This window comes from Falco naumanni, chromosome 15 (assembly GCF_017639655.2).
Source record: "Falco naumanni isolate bFalNau1 chromosome 15, bFalNau1.pat, whole genome shotgun sequence".
Lineage (NCBI taxonomy): Eukaryota > Metazoa > Chordata > Aves > Falconiformes > Falconidae > Falco > Falco naumanni.
This window is the reverse complement of record NC_054068.1, coordinates 17,722,019-17,735,103: the sequence shown is the minus strand read 5'-3', so window position 1 is coordinate 17,735,103 and position 13,085 is coordinate 17,722,019. Positions and strand designations below refer to the sequence as shown.

General features: G+C 44.5%; 1 protein-coding gene across 5 annotated transcripts in view; it reads right to left on the bottom strand.

Annotated features, from left to right (window-relative positions):
- The window catches only part of CHD9 (chromodomain helicase DNA binding protein 9), a 99,469-nt gene extending 90,043 nt beyond the window's left edge, over window positions 1-9,426 (bottom strand). For 2 of the 5 annotated variants that reach the window (XM_040614950.1, XM_040614954.1), the window contains exons 1-3: window positions 9,227-9,426; window positions 5,745-7,542; window positions 1,197-1,274 (exon numbers count right to left, since the gene is read on the bottom strand). The gene's annotated coding sequence lies outside the window, so the exon portion shown is untranslated. Of the gene's footprint in view, window positions 1-1,196; window positions 1,275-5,744; window positions 7,543-7,644; window positions 7,664-9,000; window positions 9,124-9,226 lie in introns of those variants that run through there. The other 3 variants (XM_040614951.1, XM_040614952.1, XM_040614953.1) reach the window with 3 other exon arrangements.
- Window positions 9,427-13,085: the final 3,659 nt, after the last annotated feature.

The following is a 13,085-nucleotide window of genomic DNA, read 5'->3' as shown; positions in this document are numbered from 1 at the left end:
GAAAGAGGCTTCAAAACATTACACAGTTTAAGGGAAAACGTGCAAAGGATGAAAGTAAAGATTTCCAGGGCCTGTGTGCAAAAGCCTCAAAGCAAACAAAAACACCCTCTAACATTAAAAGACAGAGAAAGTTTGCATATGAACCTACATTCTATACCAATGTGTTCCTCCATAAACAATAATACCCTTTCAAAAAAATAATAATTCCTTTCATGGCACAGAGCATCCTCCAATTCTCATAAATACACATTCCCCTCTCCCTAAGTACAGTTTATTGGTGACAAACTCTTAAACACCTTTGCAGGACTATTAATAAAGTTGAACCTTTAATCTTGATTAAAAGATAAGACAATATATATTACTCCATTAAGAAGCAGATTTTACTTCTCCACACATCTTTGAGACAATGTTTTAACATATGTGAAAGATATCAATTGCTTATAACAGCTATCAAAAGCCTGCAATGTTCCAGTAAAAAAATTTTATTTGGTACTAATTTAGCACAGAAAATACTCCACTTATCCTCCTTTTGTAATTCAGTAACTTCAAGATTTATTCCGAGGTTGCTAAACTGTCTCTGCATTAACAGGAACACTTAAATAATGTGCAGATTTTTTTTCCTGAAATTTATAAACAATAAGCATGTACCCAAACCCGTACTTAGGCAAAGGTTGCTAATACTTCCATCTGTGCCACCTATGTGAAGCGATACAAATTTGGTATCAGAAACACCAGAAAACATCCTCTAGTTGTTCTCTTTTTCTATACTAGAACTCTCACGAAGCAAATAGAGCTTTCATCATGCAAAAGTCCTCTTAGCATTTAAAAATTAGAATCAAGTTTGAAATTATTTAACTGTCAGGTTTTATGCAGCCTTTTAACATGTTTCAATAGCTAAACATCTGTTAATTTAAAAGTTCTTTGTTGACTAAACAAAGTTATAGCATAAAGGTTTTACAATATATATGTTAACTGAATTGAGGCATTCAAAAATTATTTTTATGTGAAAAAAAGAAAAATTAGAAACTTGCAATCGAGTAACTTATCCTAGCTGTAAGAGTTCAGCAGTAAAATAAAAAACATAATTCACCTGTAACTACCTTACAGTACAAGTACTATTTTAAGTTCTTTAAGATCCTCCCTCAATTGGACTTTTCGTGAATCCTCAAAGTAAAGAGAAAAAACACATTTCTTACTCTTTAGGACAGTGTCCACTTGCTTGAACAGCTTCCAATATGGAGACAATTGCGGAGTACTTAATAGTTTGAAAAATCCTATGTTGAAAAGAAGAAAAACACAAATGTAACTAAATATACATTCATCAGATCTACAATACATTATTCTAAATGTAAAATACAAGAAATACTTCAGACAGCAGAAGAATCACTGATTATACTAAGTGCCAAAGAGAAATCCACACAAAGGGAACTTAAAGCTTTCTTAAGAAGCAAAGTGGGACCTATCTCCACAGATTCTCAAATAAGCTGTACTGCATGTAAACTTTTAATTACATATACACACACACACACACGTATATAACATAGATGCGTGTATATGTATCTGGTAATCGTGATATGGTAAAAAAAGAAGTTCTGTAAAGTCGTCTTCTTTGGAAGAGTCTTAACGCTTGCTTTTAAATCTCAAATTGGTAAAATTTACTGAAATACACTAAAGTTTACACTTTGTTAAATAGAACCAGTACTAAATTTGTTATAAGCATGCATAAACACATACTAAGCTATCTTAGAAAATTTTTCAAAAAATTATCTTCCACAGCCCCAATAATATAGTATCTTCATAAGATACTGAAAGAAAAATACACATTTCCCTAAGTGCACATCGATTTCCTTATGTTCTTGATGGAATCCTAAAGCATTACTATTACTAACAAAAAATTCTGAACAATAGTAATAGTTTTCATTTTGGACACTGAAACTCAGACTTTTATTCAATGCTAGCAGAACAGGAAATAAACTATTAATTCCAATAAGTTTAGAATAACCACTTTACCCCAATTTCTTTTTTTTAAAACATCATGTAAATTTAAAACTATATTTTGTACAAAATCCTTGTGTACTTTCACATCTCCAGTCCTTGCAGATACCTTGCATAAAATTTAACAGCACCAGTTTAAGAAGTTTTTAGTTTCAACTACCTGCTTCATCTCTCTGCCAAAGGTTATTGCCCTTAAAGCACAGCCTGCAGAACACAACATGTAGGTGTGCATCAGCTGCTTCAGCATATAGTCTCCCAATTTAGTTTTAAGCCTTTCTCTTGTTTCTTTTAACAAGCCCATTAAACTTGGCATCAAAACAGCTGAGGTGGATACATACATGCTATTTTGTCACTTATATTTTGTAGGCCTTAATTGCAATAAAGGGACAGTAACAACCGAGAGAACGAGAACATCCTAAATCGGTTGTGTGCTAGAAAGGTACCAAAGTTTGGTTAATCTTCTTGAAAATAATTAAGTTTATCCCCAAGTCAGTTTATTTTAATAAAAATAACTGTTAAGCAGTTCAGGGCTTTGGCCACAACACTACTGAAGGAAGGTATATGAGCAGCTCGTTCTGTTCCTCAAACACCACTGCCTTTTGCTTCTCCAAAGCGTACCTGTGAAGACTTTCATAAATTTCAGGACTTCAGCAAGTTACTGCTTGTTTTTCTAAGACTGATAATTCCCCCATGTTCTTTTCTTCAGGTTTGAATATCACTAAAAACTTTTTTGTTTAAGAGATCTGCCCATAGATCTTAGCTTATCTGTACAAAATATGAATGCCTCTTTTTACCCTCTTTAATTGTCAAAAGGGTTAGAATAACATATTCATTGTAACTTATTTGTTATTTACAGCTTACTTCTGGTCACCAGGAAGACTGTTACACAAGCTTACTTATACATTATTTCTTTTCAAAAATCCTCTTGGTGCTGCTCAGATTTCTGATTTGAGTATTACAGGGTTTCTATAGTTTTGTCATAAGTTTCAGCATTGCACCTTAAATTACATCTACAACATATGTTTCTGAAATCCGGTATCTTTCCTGAGTAACTACGTTGGCATTTTAAGACCTAGAGAATCATTTGCATTGAAAACTAGAAAAGAAAAAAAAAAAAAAAAAAGTGCCTTCTCATTTTCACGTGGCCTAAACCAAGATTTCATTACAAAACATCAGAGACAAAAGACTTCACAGCATAGCCCTCTTTCAATTCACAATCACACAGTACACTAACTTCCAATAATTCTCATGTTCTAGCCTGATAAGGATCTTTGTGAACTGCTGCAAGTTAATAATCCAGAAATACAAACTAGAACAATGCACAGAATCACGTTTATTTTACAGATGCCTATGGATCACGATCTACAAGTACAGGCCAACAGTTGTGAAGACACTAACAGAAGTCCCCTCTGTGAAAAAAGGAGCACAATTTCAAATCTTGACACAAACGGATTAGGGTACCATGATAGTACTCTACTGAACAGCACAGATTCAGACTCCCCACTCCATTAGCCAGCATAAGGAGTTTCATCTCTAACTGAAGTCTATACCTCTCAGAGAGAGGCTGCATACATTTGTTCTGTTTAAAAAACCCCAACTATTTCCAAGGAGATTCGATATGAAAGTTTCTCAGAAAAGTTCCTCCCAAGCACATGTTAAGGAAGGGATGAGTTTGTGATTTGTTCACTATCCTCCTCTTAAATTAGGAAATCAACTGAACCTGGTAATAACTCAAGCAAAACAGTATTTTTCATCTTGTTTCATGGTTTCCAGCACACACAAGACATGCTCCTCAATTCACCCGCAACAGATAGAGACTCCAGGCCACTTCTACTGTAACATCAATACTCTGCCACAGGAGTCTGACAGAGTGGACTTTTTTAAAAGACCTTCCCAGGGGAAGGGACAATGCTCATCTGTCCCTCAAGGGAATCTATTAATTATTTCTTAAAAACTTACCTAAAAATCTAGCTCCGAAGCTAAATTTTAGTTTAGCTTCTGAAAACCAGAAAAAACAAATACTTTCAAAAACTACATGCTGAAATCAGCAACATCATAGTATATGGAATCAGGCCCACTGTCATACCTAACACAATTTTTAATGTTGGCGGAAGCCACTAACTACAATGGCTTTATTACGTGGTAACGGAAAACAAAAATATATCCTACTTAATTCTCAGATTTCTTCTGACATATGGAATATCAGATGGGTAGATTTTCATGCCATTATACAGATGTAATCTTTCTGAAGCTTAAAACTTTCTTCATTAGGGAGTCAGGGATCAAATGTAATAATATAATTTCCTCTTCAAAAGCCATTTGCAGAATAGATTTTGGAGGAATTCCTGAATTTTAGTGACCAGTTTAAAAGAGTGAACCAACCTTTTAATACTGTTCATGCAATACAAGAAAAAGCGCCCAAGAATGCATTGCAGAAGGAAATAATTTGCTAACCAGAGTTACTACATTTTCTAATATGACTCAGTTAAAGAACACAGTCAAAATTACTATTTGTCTTCAAAAAAAGGATGGGAAGATTTTTCCATCTTCCTGCAAATGTTAGCTGTTGATTTAAAACTAGAACAAATGCATGTATCTTGAAAAAAGAAAGATGCATGTACACTGGCAGCCTAAAGACAGCAATATTTGGTATCTCTTTGGTAACCTGTATGAATAAAGTTGAAGATCAACACTTCTGCTCACAGACAGATGCCATAACACACCAATATCTTTCTGGTGAGTTCTGAATATATATAAAAAAAATGTTCCCTTATAACTTGTTTCTTGCACCTTGGTAAGTGAATATAATGTAAAGCAGCACTGAAAAGTGGAGCTGTGTTCCAAGGTGCTGCCAAAAGTAGCCACTTAGTTGATCACTAAAGCTCGTTCCATCTGAATATTACTATAGATACGTTTTGATAGTACTACCAAGATGCCAAAGTTTCTAAAGTCAAGCTATAGCTTCAAGAACCACACTGCTAAAAAACTTTTGACTTAGAGTTGGTCTTCTGCAAGTTTTCAACACTGTTACTCAAAACCACGGTCATTGTAAAGCACGTTATACTTTCCTCATGTCACAGTTTAGAAAAAAAATACTGCTTAAAAAAAGATTTCTCCTCCCTGCACTACTGAAAATAACAAAGTCACATGTTCAGCCTGTGTGACTTTTGGCCAGCTCGCTCTCACATTTATGAATTGGCCAGATGGACAAAATATGAGAATCCTGCTATTCCTTCAGCCAAAGCATGAGCTGCAAACTCTTTCCAGTGGCTGTTGTATCAGCAAAAGAATGACTCCTTAGCATCATAGTTTCTTTTGCGGAAGGCGTAAGAGGATACTTTGTTAATAGCCTAAAATATTTCCAATAATCCTAACTATCAATTCTTGAACGTTTGACTAAATAAACAGATGGTTTCTCCATTACCCATTTATTTGCGCACAGTTACCCGGAATTCCTGAAGCACCATTTCTAACTACAGGAAGCGCACTAGAAAACAGAATGAAAGCGCACAACATGAGCCCAAGAAAGTGTGAGATTTCTAAGTGTTCATTAAGCTCACAGCTCTATAGTTTGATAGAGCAGAGACCGTTAATAGGACAAATACAGGTAAGTCAGTGGAAGAATATAAAGCATCCACAAAACCAGTTTGGTTAGAAAAGAGGCTGAGTGCTAAGGGCTACCCGATTTCAGTTAAACACAGAAAAATATTTCAACTGGATGATTTATGAACATAAGAACCAAACATTACCGAGAATTTATTTCATATATAGTGGTGGAAAGAAGTAGAATACTGCAATCCAGTGATGAATAGGATCGTGCTATTTGACTCCACCAGATTCAACTTATCCTAAATTGTCTGAAAAGTATCAAAGACAGACAAAGATGCAGTGTTTGGACACTTATTTCTACAAGACTGATATCAAAGAATAAAATGCACTCTAAGGAACCGGATCCATAAAACATATAACCGTCCAGCTTACCTGTACTTTTGAAGTGTTTGAAGGATACATATACTCTAATTATAAGAAAAATTTGTACTGTAAAATTGTAACACACTAAAAAAATAATCTTTCAACTATTTCTGTAAAACAAGTAAGAACAAAAGTGCATCTATTTACTTCATGGGTTGTACAAACAAGGTAATTTTAAAGCAGCATGTCAATCTTTGTTTTAAGCTGCCTGCATCACTAACTTGTCTCTCACTGAAAGAAACCAATGAACAATGCTTGTTTTAGGGCCTCTCTATAGTCTCTTGGTAGTGGTTCATCTTTTAGATAACATCACTAAAAATACTTTTTAAAAACCACACAGTGCTTTCATCAACATTTCTCCATGACTGAGTTCCTGGACTAATTTTCAAGAGCGTTTAGCACCAGCAGCTCATGTGAAATGAGTAGGTGCTGAGAATCCTCAAAATTCTTGAAAAATTGTAAGACTTAAAATTCCAGTTCTTTTTACAGTAAAAATGACAGCTTTACTCAGAGTGAAGTTAATACATCTTCATCATGAAGAGCAGCATAAATTCTTATAAACAGAACTACTTGGTTAAACACAAACAAGTAAGTTCACACAAAGTAAACCAGCACAGAAGTACTGTATCTACTTACGTGCCCGCCCTTATCATCTTATATACGCTAAGTAAATTGATGTAGCTTACATAGCAATGGGGAAGAAAAAGAGAAAGCTACTTTGTATTTACTTTAAGGTTAGAGAGTTCACAGTGGGCAGCAATAATAGAGTTCTTGGTATCTGAAGTTCACATCCTACCTTACTTCCCACTAACTTCTCTGTGCACCCTTGATTTATATGTAGAGCCTGGCACATGGATCCCAAGACTGGTTAACTTCAAGAACACGTATGTTAACTTTTGCTCTTTGGTTTACAAAAACTGGGCACTGAAGCCATTGGCTCTTTGGAAGCCTCATCTGCCAGATACAGAAACAATAAAAGTCATCATGCTATAGTTGGGGGTGTGCAAAAACTTTGTGAGTCAGCAAAACTAAAAGATACTAAATTGCTACTCTTTCTTTAACAACAAATAAAGTATAAGATAGGAATAGTTATTCATTTAAAAGTATTTACCTTGCGAAAGGAACTAGTGAAAAGTTGATCTATGCACCAATAAATTAAAACTCAAGAGCCAGGCTAAAAATCCAGATCTTGCCCAAAGATGACCAAATGTTAATATTTTGTCTTGAATACTTAACCTATTTCTATATTTGCATACGAATGATTACATGTAAAACAAGGTGAAATAATTGTTCTACCTCACACCTGCCAAATGGGAACTTGATGGTGTCAAATGACACAGGTTTAAAGAACAGATGCAGAGAGCTGTTAGGACTGAGGGCCTAGTTTTCCTGAGAGGAGGTTTACTTGTTATGGCTGCTTCTTACAAAGTCTCAAAAAAGACACAAGAGGAGAACTAGAAAACTTAGCCTTTCACAGATTGTTATTTTGTCCTCCATGAGCACCCATTATAACACTGACGGGTTCAGATCTCTTCTGCGTGAGGGAGGGAGGCTGAGTTGTATTTTCTCACCCTGCTGAAGTTAAACAACATTCATCAACCGGAGGAAGTTTTTAGTTGCTAAAGATTCAAGGTGCTTACAACATAAAGACAGTGAGGAGCACAAACTGTTTCTTACGGATGGAAAGCGTACGCATCGACCTCGATGTCAAAGCTATACAGCCAAAGAGAGGATTCGGACTCTCTCCACCTGGTTTTTATTCCTGTTCACAAAAATGTGCATGTGAGGAGAGAATGAAGAGGTGTTAACATTTCACTGCTTGACACCTCAGTAGGAAATAGCTTAATTTCTCCACCTCACCAGAATAAAGATGCATGCCACCCATCCACCCAGCACTACACGCAAACAGCACAGAGCTAGCCTCAAAACCCTCCCCTGGCCATCCCTGAAGGAAGCCAGCTTGCGGCCCCTACCTGGAAAATGCCAGCCCATAAACTCCAGCCTCACACTTTCGCGGCCAAGTCCAACCTCCACCAATGGAACCCGCAGACACATGCCACCGGTTCTCCTCACCCCAGCCATGCCCCGGCGCAGAGGGCCGGCAGGCGGCATGCCCATCTCCATCGCTCCCATCTCCACCCCTCCCTTCCAGCTCCTCTCCCCAGCTCCCACGTTTTCTGCTGTCGTGGATCCAAGCCAGCGGGCTGCCAAACTCGGCTCCTACCGCTTTGCTCGCCCTGGCAAATTACTGTGTTTCCTCCCTCTGCCCACCTCTGTTACCTTGCGTAGTGAGAAACCAGGTCTGACATTAATGCTTTTCTGCCTGGGAGGGAGCCACACTCCCCCCCCCCCCCACACAGCCCCCTTCCCAGAGCAGAATATCCCGGGGGGCTGGGGGCATTCCCACCCTACCCCCCTCCAGCCACCCCTCTCTCTCGCTGAGGGCTGAGGAACCTCTGACCTCCGCCTCCCCATAGCCCCTTCCCTCGGCCCTGCCATCTTCTTACCTAAGCGAGACCGGGGGTAGGTCACGCCGCCCCCCCGGGTGGGCCCGATCCCTCCCCTCCAAACTTTGCCCCCACCCGCCGCCCGCGGGGCAGGGGGGCCGGGGTCCGCATCCCCGGGCACCGCCGCCCGCCCCGCCGCCTCCATCCTGCCCCGCTCCACCCCCGCCGCCCCCGGGAGCGGCTCGTCGGGCCGCCACCCCCCCCTTCTCCTCCCACCACGGCCGGCGAGCTGCGAGGGACCGGCGAGCAGCCCCGCGCCCGCCGGCCCCGCCGCCGCCGCTGTCGGCGAGGGGCGGAAGCGGGTCGCGGCGGCGCGGCGGGCAGAGCCCGGGCGGCCGGCGGAGCCCAGGCGGCGGGGCAGAGCCCGGGCGGCGAGCAGGCCGCGCCGCGCCGGCCCCCGGCGGCGGGGGCGGGAGCGGGGGGGAGCGGCTGACGGGGCGCCGGGGCCAGCCGGTGTCTCCGACACCTGGAGCGCGGCCTGCACCGGAGGTGGCGAGGAGCAGCCCGTCCCTTTGCACGTACTCACCGCCGGGTTCGCCATTACGCGGCGGCGGCCGCCCGGCAGGAGGCACACGCGCGGGGAAGCAGAGAGGAGATGCCCCGCGCCTGACAGCTCCCCGCCGGGGCGGCCTCGGGCAGACGCGGCGGCTCAGAGGCGGCGGCGACGGCTTCCCCTCCCCCCCCCCCCGGGGATTCCCCCCGCCCCCCCCCTCCCGGCGCGCAGGGAGCCTCTGGCCGAGGGCGGCACTTACCGGGTGGCAGGGTGGCTGGCGCAGGCCGGGAGAGGCGGGCGGGCGGCGGCGGAGCGGGCGAGGGCGGCGCGGCGTGACTCGCTCTCCTCCCCCCGCCGCCCACTGCGCAGGCAGGGCGGGAGGGGCGCCCGGGCTGTGGGCGAAGTTTCACTCGCTCCGCGCCGCGACCCCACCGGCCCCAGCGAACCCGCGGGGACGGGCCGGGGGGCGCATTTGCATATTTGTCACCCCCGCGCTGATTGGCCGCCCGCGCGGGGGCCGCCGCGCGCTGACACGGCGCCTCGGGAAGGGGGGGGGGAGCGGGGTGTGAGCGGCGGCGGCGGCGGCGGCGCGGGGCGGGGCGGGGGGGGCGGCGGCGCGGGGCCGGCGGGGCCCGGGAGCGGGGGGAGCGGAGGAGGAGGAGGAGTGAGGCCGCGGGCAGGGGAAGGGGTGTGCGCGGGGAGGAGTGTGCGCGGGGGGCGGAGAGGGGAAACGGGAGCGTGCGAATTTCCTTCCCGAGACACCTTCGGCTCACGCCGCAGCCCCCGCGGGAGGGGGCACCCCGAGCGGGGCGGGGGCAGCCGCCGCGGAGCCGATAAAATGGTGCGTGCGCGGCGGCGGGCCGAGCCCATCCAATATGGCCCCCTTCGCCGGCAGAAGCCAATCCCGGCCGCCTTTACTCCGCAGGCCCCGGCAGAGGCCGGGCCCGGGAGGGTGGGCAGGCCCCGCAGATGAGCGACGGCCGGCCGGCGGGGCAGGCCGGGGTGAGGTGCCCGCGGAGCTCCGGCGCGGCCCCGCGGGGCGCTCAGGCAGCCGCTGCCGGCGGTTTCCTCATGGCGGGCGGCCCAGCGCCCGAGGGAGCGCCGAGCCCGCCTGGCCGCCGGCGCTGCAGCCGAGGCGTTACCTCACGGGAGCGGGGCTCCCGCGGCGGCCAGCGCGCAGACCGGCCCTGGCTGCGTTAAAATACTCGTGTTCGTGGGGCACCACCGCCGGCTAGCCGAGCCCCCTCCCTGGGGAGAGCGTGCGCCACCGGGGTTCCGCTGTGTGTGACCTACGGGTGGCACCACCGGCTTCTGCGGAGGATGCCGGGTGCTCCCGGCGGGGAGAGCGGGAGGATCCTCGCCTCGGGGAGGGACGCGGGGGTGGGCGCCCCGCAGGGCCAGCACCGCCTCGGGCGCGCCCTGCCAGCCTCCTGCGGCTGGGTCGCTCCAGCGTGCTGACCGGGCACACGCGTTCCTACAAAGGCTTTACTGTCCCATGATATATATATATATATTTTTTTTTTTTTCAACCATACAAAGCAAGAGTGCATTAAAAGGTAAGTTTTGTTTTCAAGATCGAAATGTAGCAGTTCACAAAGCACTTCTACATTGGTATTAAAGAATCTTGAAGGACAGAGTTGTTAGAGCACGCGTTTCCCCGTGGCAGGAGACGATGAGAAAAAGCTGGAGGAGTGAGTTTCAAGTTTCTAGTGTGGTTGGAAGGAGCATCACTCAAGGGACTTGCATTTTTTTAACCTACAGTGGCATGTAAACAGGAGAGAAAAAAAAATCTGTTTAGGTGAGCCCTTACATAACTGGCTGCGTTGACCGAAGGAGCAAATTAAGAATTTGAGGAATACAAGAGAATTCCTCCTTACCTACACTTGGATGTTGTGCCTGGGAGGACTGTATGCACAGTAGTTGGGAAGAATCTCACCCTAAGGCTTCCTTTTGTAGCCTGCTAGCAGGGAACTGGGGATATACTTCTTGTTCTCTCCAACCTGTTGCTTCTGTATTTAGAATACCTTTCAAGAGAAGAGTTTGTCATTACACCCAGTATCAGGCTTCTTGTGTGTCTTACATGCTTTATTATATATTGTAATACATTAATTGATTTCCAGGGCTTCCAAACAGCTCAGCTGGGCTTCCGTAGATGCAAGTGGAAGGTAGGTTCTTAGCGTTCGTTCAGAAGACGAGCCTTTAAGCAAGCTACTCAAATGTTCTAGCTTTACAGCACCTTTGCCGTTCTCCCTAACTCTCAATTTCTTCATGGCTAAAACTTTAATTTTGCTGTCAGGCTGTTCAGAAAAGTTACTGTTAACAGTTACACTGAAGTTCCTGTTACTTTCTTCTTTTAGCCAGCCCTATAGATTTTCCTTCTTTTTAATTTCCCTTTCTCTCACTAACAATTGAGAACAACTTCAAAAAATGAACATGCCTGATTCATGTCTCCGTTCTTCTAACTTTCACAGAAAAAGAAGCAAGTACTTTGTGGAAAAAAAAGGCAGCCTTCACCCTTTCATTAGAATTAGCCAGGCAATTGTAGTACTTCCTTAATAAAGCTATCAACACTATTGTAACATTGTGAAGGGCTCTCAGCTGTAGATAGTGTGAATGGTAATGTCATAAGTTGAGAGCACAGGCTTAGAATCATAAATCACATGAATGACTGAAAATAGGATCATGCGACTGGTTATTCGGTTGCTCAAAAGGACATTGAATCTCATGAACACTTAATGTCTGGATGGGTCCTCTCAGAATTTAGAAAACAAAACAAACCAGGTTTCTTAAATGTACAGAATTAAATATTGATTTTTGTTTTGGGCTTCATTTTCTTAAATGTGCCGGTACCTCAGCAGTTTTGGAGATAGCTTTTGCACAGTGTTAAACTTCTATCAAAACTTCTGCCACTTTATATCATCACCCTGAAAGCCTACTATTGTTTCAAACAATCGTAATTTTACTGGGTTTAAACTTCTGCCACTTTATATCACCACCCTGAAATTCTACTATTATTTCAAACAATGGTGCTTTTCGCAGGCTTTATACGTGTTATGAGAGCTGTGTTTTCTCAGCGCCACTGCTTAACAATATAATTACATTGCCTTGATCCATCATAGCATACAGATGACTCTTCTAAAATGTTGGGTTTGGTAAGAGTGGAAAAATACTTTGTCCCTCCTTTATTTTCCATAAGTGTTTTTCTTCAGATATCCCACGTATGACAGAGTTAGGATATGTGCGTTTTTTGTGTTCTGGACTCTCACAGAACTATAGCAACTTATTCAGACTTAGGATTTACCATGTGCGTGCCTTGTAGCGCATTGTAATCTATAGAGGGAGAAGTCCTGTGGTGTACTCGGAACAAGGGCACTCATCCTTTATTCTGTGAGTGTGGGATAAAGTTTTCTAAGAAAGAATAACAGAGGAAGTCAGTTGCTGCACTTACCTGGTTTCCTGTACTCTGGTTGTCTGTGGAAGTTGCTGCAGGGGTGTTGAGGTCAGGGCTGCAAATATAGGTTGGAAAAGACCTTTAAGGTCATCGAGTCCAACCATTGACCTAGCACAGCCAAGTCCACCACTAAACCACGTCCCTAAGTGCCACATCTACACATCTTTTAAATGCCTCTGGGGATGGTGACTCAGCCACTTCCCTGGCCAGCCTGTTCCAGCGCTTGACAACCCTTTCAGTGAAGAAGTTTTTCCAAATACCCAATATAAACCTCCCCTGGCACAACTTGAAGCCATTCCCTCTTGTCCTATGGCTTAGTTACGTGGGAGAAGAGACTGACACCCACCTCCCTACGACCTCCTTTCAGGTACTTGTAGAGAGCGGTAAAGTTCACATGCAACTGATTCAGCTGCTGAGATTCCACTGTTGCCAAGTGACTGCTTTGATCCTTCTCAGTAGCTGCTCTGTGTGACGGGAAAGGAAAGAGCAGCTGTCTGCACAGATTGCTGCTATTAGAGCAACTCTTTATATGTCTTTGTAGACAGGCTCTAAAAGCCTAGTAGGAATGTGTGATGCAGGTGAGGACTTGTAGTGCCATGCAAACCGAGCCCTTGCTGAGGTGTTTTGGCTGTTTGGTGCATTGCCTCTGCAACCTGCAGCATGAACA